This window comes from Daktulosphaira vitifoliae, unplaced genomic scaffold (genome assembly GCF_025091365.1).
Source record: "Daktulosphaira vitifoliae isolate Bord-2020 unplaced genomic scaffold, ASM2509136v1 Scaffold_1, whole genome shotgun sequence".
NCBI classification, from domain to species: domain Eukaryota; kingdom Metazoa; phylum Arthropoda; class Insecta; order Hemiptera; family Phylloxeridae; genus Daktulosphaira; species Daktulosphaira vitifoliae.
In genome coordinates this window covers 59,765,299-59,772,735 of record NW_026099572.1, presented here as the reverse complement: position 1 = coordinate 59,772,735, position 7,437 = coordinate 59,765,299, and positions in this window count along the sequence as shown.

Here is a 7,437-nt window from a genome sequence, read left to right as displayed (position 1 = left end):
ATATCATAGTACAATAGTCGTCTAAGTTAATTGAGTTAATCTTATCTGAACATTATCACCAAATATTTTTTTATATATTTGTAAACATTTGAATTTATATATTACAACTATATATACTTTGATAAATTAAAGAGTCTAATGTGGAACTATTTGCGTTGCAAATACAAGCGAAAGTCAATACAAGTTCTTCATAAGTAAATTTATGATTACTTACTTTCAAAATTTTCATTATAATTTATAGTATTTTGATAGTCACATAATTGTTCTCATAATTAGTGTCACAGATAGTGGAAATTATTATGTCTCATTCTATTTTCATGTTTCAGAAAATGATAAATATTATAAAATTGTACAGTTTTTATTTTTAAGTATGCATAAAATATATATATTTATATATATATGTAATAATATTTATAAGCTATTAATTATGATGTTAGCCAGGTAAATATTTTGCAAGTCATTTAATTAATAATTTGTATTTTTTTTTTTATAAAATACTTTATAATATTTTTATAAATATAAATATAAGTATAACTCCATTATAAATAGTCAGTTTTCTTGATTATTTTTGTTGTAATTAGTGGTGCCAATGAAAAAAATTATTATTTTTAAAAATAACTAATATAAAATTGGAATGATCCATACATTTTTCGAAAAGTTATAGCATTGTAAAGTTAAATAAAAAAGGTAGCATAGTGGTGTCGCGGCAGTGTAGACTTGGCATAGTGAGACAAGTATAGATGATAACTGACATTGATTAAAATTAGTGATGGGAAATATCGAATAGTAACTATCGAACTATTCGATAGTTGTCCACTATTCGAACTATTCGATAGTCATTCAAAAACTATTCGAATAGTAAAAATATTCGATAGTTCACAATATATTCGAATAGTTTTTAAAACTATTCGATAGTTTATGCTAAAAACACACTATTCGGTTGTACAAAAACAATTCGAATAGTTATTCGATAGTTTAAAATATTTGAAAATGCCCATCACTAATTAAAATCATTATCGATTGGAAACACTTCGATGCACATCTGTAAATAGTGTTTAATTTAAAAAGTTGATGGATTATACCAAAAACAAAATGATATCCTATTTCCTTTATTATTCCTGATTAGTAGTTTTTTGATTCGGAAGTATAATAAATGTAGTATAATATATTTATTATAGCAATTAAATTAGTATGAAATTGATATTTAATAATTTAGTAATGTAATTTTTTCGGAGAATTTATAAAAAATTATAAAGTAGTTATTACTTTTATGGCAAACGTGTATAAAAATTGAAGGGCTTGATGCAACATTTTTTAGATAACAATTTGTTAATTATGAATAAATGGTCTGCAAAAAATTTTTAACAGAGTAAAAAATATACATTTACTATTCAATTATCAGCGCTAATTTCAAATCAACAATTATATTTTTTCTATCAACAATAGTTTTTGATATTATTACTAATTAGTTAAAAACTATAGGAAATACTACAAAGGAAATAGTTCTGAATATTTAATTGCATCATTTATTTAAACATCAAGAGTTAAATAGAAATTATTAATATTTCTTTTGAAATGATTTATTATTATTTAAAAAAACAATTAAAACATAAAAATATGATTTAAATTATTACAGATTTTCATTTTTAATATGTTAAAAACAATCAGTGTAAAATATCATTTTTAACCTATTTTTTTGGTATTTTAAAGTTGTGATGGTGTCACGTTACTATTATTTTGAAAATGAAACAACGGTTTATATTGAAATTGACTATATAGACTTTCATATTGTCAATGACATTTCTGGCCAGTACACATATTGTAATAACAATGTTATATTACATTAGTTATGCCAAAAGTAATTTATTTATTTATTTATTTATTTACTAAATTAACGCCCCAAAGGGCAAGAGTACAGTTAATAAAACTTAAACTAGACATCAATAAATTTATAGCATACAATTAATTATAAAAACAAACAATATAAGTAAAGATTCTTAACTATATAATCGATCTCTTTATTATATCTAAAGAATTAAAAAAGAAGTCCACTTTATGACTAACTTCATTACATTCTAATAACATACGATTGACCGGAGCAAAAAGATTATAGTTCTGTTGGACAGAAGAAACATAAAACATCGTTTGAGACCGTAAATGGACTGAAGGAACATTAAAAGGAATAATATCAAGAATTTCTGGACAGTCAATTTTATTATTTAATAAACTATGGATCCAACTAACGTCAAACATTTTCCGCCTCATACTCAGACTGGTTAGTCCAATATCTGAAGCTACTACATTTAAATCAACTTCATTAATATCGTATTTTCCTACTTTTACTACTAACATACGTAGAAAACGTTTTTGCAATTTTTCCAGTTTATTAGTAAGATTAGCTTGATATGGTGACCAAATAATTGACCCATATTCGACTATAGAACGCACTAAAGAACAATATAAAACTTTTAAACAAATAGGATTAGAAAACTCCCAGCAATTTCGCTTAAGAAAGCCCAACATCCGTAGTGCTTTATTATAAATAAATGAAATGTGTTCAGTAAAAGATAAATCCGAAGAAAGAATTACATCTAAATCTTTAATATGAGGAACATTTATGAGATTAATACTATTTATATTATATGCATATAGTTCATATGAACGCTTACGACAAAAAGTGATCTGAGCACATTTAGACACATTCAAGCATAAACCATTAACAACACACCAATTATAAAATCTGCACAAGTCTGCTTGGAGATTATGACTGTCGTGAATTGTACGAATGTTAGAATAAATTTTTACATCATCGGCAAAACACAAATAGTTTGAATGTTGAAAGACATTAGAAAGATCGTTCATGAAAATTAAGAAAAGTAATGGAGATAAATGCCCTCCTTGAGGAACCCCAGAGGGGATATGGATAATGGAAGAGATAATATTATTTATCTTTACTTGCTGCTGTCTGCCTGTGAGGTATGAAGCTAACCATTTAAGTAGTTTAATGCCAATATGTTTTAATTTATCAATTAATACCTTGTGATTTAATGTATCAAACGCTTTTTTCATATCAGTATAAATTGCATCTACTCGACCACCATTTGCAACAGTGGAAACAATATTAGTATAAAACACAAGCAGGTTAGTAATAGTTGATTTAGAACTACGAAAGCCATGCTGGCAGTTATTCAGCACGTTTTTAAAACTTAATGATAACTCGGGCTCTAGAAGTTTCTCAAATATTTTCGGCAACACACTTAATTTAGAAATAGGTCTATAATTACCCACATCAGATTTGTCACCTGATTTAAAAATAGGTGTAATATAACTTGATTTCCATCGTACTGGAAAAACACCCGAAGACAATGACAAAGAAAACAAAAAATGGATTGGACGAGTAAGCGGATCCCGACAAGAACTAAAAATGATACCAGGGACAAGGTCAGGACCGTAAGTAGTGCCCGTATTTCGTTGCAGTTCTTCAAACAATTTTAGAACCGGGATCTCACATGAGGCTATACTAAACGAGGAGGGTAAAATAATATTTGGATACGTTGATCGGACGGTTTGTTTCGAAACAGAATAATTAGAAGCAAAGAACTCACTAAACATTTCAGACACATTGATCATATTGTCTGACTTTATATTTCCAAAATACATAGAGTTTGGAAGTAAGTTATTATTTCTTTTATCTTTGACAAATTTCCAAAAGTATTTTGGGTTAACAATTAAATTATTTTGAATACGGTTAATANTGAATTATTTTGAACACGGTTAATATAATCTGAATAACATTTTTTTGATAGGTTTTTACATTTAGATCTAATAGCTGAGAACTCATTATATATTGATTGGTCTTTTTTAATTTTGAAAATCTTGTGAAGGGCATTTTTTTTACGTATTAATTGACAAAGTTCCTTTGAAAACCAACTTGGGAAAGGAAACTTCTTTGGATAAACTTTAGGAACGAATAACTCGATAGAATGTAAGAGTATCTCATAAAATTTATCAAGCGCACTNAGAATGTAAGAGTATCTCATAAAATGTATCAAGCGCACTATTAATGTCATCATAGTTATATAAAATCGACCAGTCAATAGAACTTAAATAATAAGACATTTGACAATAATTACCACGTTTAAAATTATAATACCAATTCAAGGGGCATGAATGCTGATAATTGTTACTACGTTGTAACTCAACTAACAAAGCCGGATGGTATGGGTCTAATGGCACCAATATATCTGTTGAGGTATTGACAGTGATCAAATTTGTATTAGAAAATATTAAATCCAGATATGAATTGTATATATTAGGAATTGTGTTGACCTGATACAAGTTTAAAGATGAAAAGCACTCATAAATAACATCTACTTTAACTGATCGAGCGCCATCGTAAATCATGCCATGGTCATCATTATAGAATTTTGTATCACCTAAATTGTAATCTCCCATTAAAATAAAAGTAAAATTGGTTTTAACAACACTAGATAAAATAGACTGCACAGTATCAGCATGAGCTGAGTAAACACTAACTGAGCTTCCAGGTGGTATATAGCATGCACCAATAATATATTTTAAATTACCACCACTATTTACAGTTACAAACAACTGTTCAACATTATCAGTGGGGATCTTTATGATTTCTGAAAATAAACATTTATTCACACAGATTGCTACTCCACCACCTCTCAAACATGAACTGGTTTTATCACTCCGGTCAACACGATAGACTATATAGTTATCAAAGCTAAGCTCTGAATCTAAAATTGAATCATTTAGCCACGTTTCCGTTAATACAAAAAAGTCGACTTTGCATAGTGGAATATTACATTTTAATTCTGCAAGTTTTGTCCGTAAACCACGTACATTTTGATAATAACCCAAAAGAGACCGATAATTATTTACNAAATTTTGATAATAACCCAAAATAGACCGATAATTATTTACAATTTTTTTATTACAATGTATACAATTTTTAGTTTTTATATGTGGATGATTTAAGTTTAAATTATAATTTTGTTTAGAATACGAAGAAGTGTGGTTAATATTTTGAACCGTTGGGGAGTAATTTAGTTTTTTGGCTGGATCGAAGGAATACCTTTCACATATCTAATAACGATATTAGATTCACCTTTAAGACGTCGCTGGAATAACTCTTCCCTCAAACTTTTCATTTGTGAACGTTGAAGTAAAGTTAGGTCGGCATTAATCCATATATTTTTCCATTTACTTGTGTTTTGAAGTTTTATTTTGTTTTTTAACATTGTAAAAGCTTCCGATTCATTCCCAAATTGAATAAGAAGTGGCCGTTTTTTAGACTGTGCANCTAAATTGAATAAGAAGTGGCCATTTTTTTAGACTGTGCATTGCCAAGACGTTTGGCTAATGTTATGCTTAAATCTAGGTTTAAATGAGATATTAAATTATTTGCTAACATTTTTGAACTATCATTAGTCTCGTTTGGTGCTTCTTCCATATTAAAGACTACAACATTTTTACTTTTTGATATTCTCAACTGAGCCTCCCTAATTACTTCAGATGAGGACATATCAATATTGGTCGTGGTTTTTGACGATTCTAATAATGATACACGGTCACGTAAGTTGTTCAATTCATCGTTGAGTATTTTATTCTCAGATACAAGGTTATTAAAAGATGTTATCATGCTTTCAAATGAATTATTCAAGATACTTAGCTTATTTTCATAGCTTATAAATTTCTCTTGAATTGTTTTGAATTTAGTGTCTTGGGACGATTGCATTGATTTAAGCATTTTCATTATATCATCTAAACAAAGCTCTTTTTGAAGTGAACTAGACGATGTTGATTTTTTTAACGGTGTTCCCGGTTTACTGGACATGTTAATCATTTACTATACAATATAAAAAAATTATTAACAAAGACTAAGATTTAAGATTCGATTTAACACTACGAGTAATCACTACACACATACGTGTGCTCTATACCAGTGTTTCTCAACCTGGGGGTCGCGAGCTAGTTATTTAGGGTCGCTATCATATGATTTAAATTATTACAAAAAATTACAAGTCTCCAATGTTTATATCAATTAATATTAAAATTCTAAATAATACGAGAATAATGTATCAAAACATAACATATTATGTTATCGTGTATAAGAAGTTTAAATATAAATTAAAACGGAAAACCACTATTAACAACAAGTCTTACTGTTAGGCCGTTTACTATCGATAAATAATAATAATAGGTTGATAAAATGATAATTTTGTTTGACTTCGTCGATCATATCAATCGCTGCTCATTGTTCACATCTCCGTTGTAAAGTAATACACACTTCAACATGAGTAAACAGTCACAAATGACGAATTTTTTTTAACGACCGCCGAAAAAATCGACTTCAGATGATCAAAATTCGAATAAACATAATTTGGAAACTACCGACAAAATTAATGAACCACCTCTCAAAAAGGTAAAAATATTAAAATATAATGATAGTTATATTGAATATGGTTTTACATACTTCAACGAAAATGGAACTGATGTTCCTCAATGTGTTATTTGTAGTATGACATTGGCAAATGCATCACTAAAACCAAATAAGCTCATTAGACATCTTGAAACAAACCATGCTCAGTACAAAAATAAAACAAGGGAATTTTTTTTAAGAAAATTGGAAGATTTCAAAAAAAATAAAAAAATGATAAACACGTATACTACTGAAGATAAAATCTTTCTAAAATGTTCTTATTTGGCAGCCCTACACATAGCTAAATCAAAAAAACCGCACTCGATAGGGGAAAAATTGTTAAAACCATGTATGATTGATATTTGTACAGAATTATTTAGTAATGAATACGTTACTAAGATAAAAAAAATACCCATGTCTAATGATACAATAAGTAGGAGAATAAATATTATGTCTAATGATATTGAAAATCAGCTTATTGAAAAAATTAAAAAATCTGTATTTTACGCAATACAACTTGACGAATCTACTGATATAAATAATCAAGCTTTATTATTAATGTATGTGAGGTACGTAGATAGCGATTTAAAAGATATTCAAGAAGATTTTTTTTGTAGCTTAAATTTAAAAACTTACTGTACTTCTGAAGAAATTTTTAATACTATTTCATCTTATTTCCAAAAAATTAATTTACAATTTTCTAATTGTATCGGTATCTGCACTGACGGAGCTGCAGCCATGACCGGAAAATTCAATGGTCTTGTCACACGTGTTCAAAAAATTTCTCATAAAAACATTATATCAACTCACTGTTTCATTCATCGTGAGCAACTGGCTGCTAAAGATATGAACGAAAACCTATTTGATGTCCTAAATGTATCTATAAAAATTGTTAATTTTATTCGAGCTAGTGCCGTAAACACTCGTATTTTCAAAGTAATGTGTGAAGAAATGGGTTCAGGTTTTAAAAGTTTGCTACTACACACTCA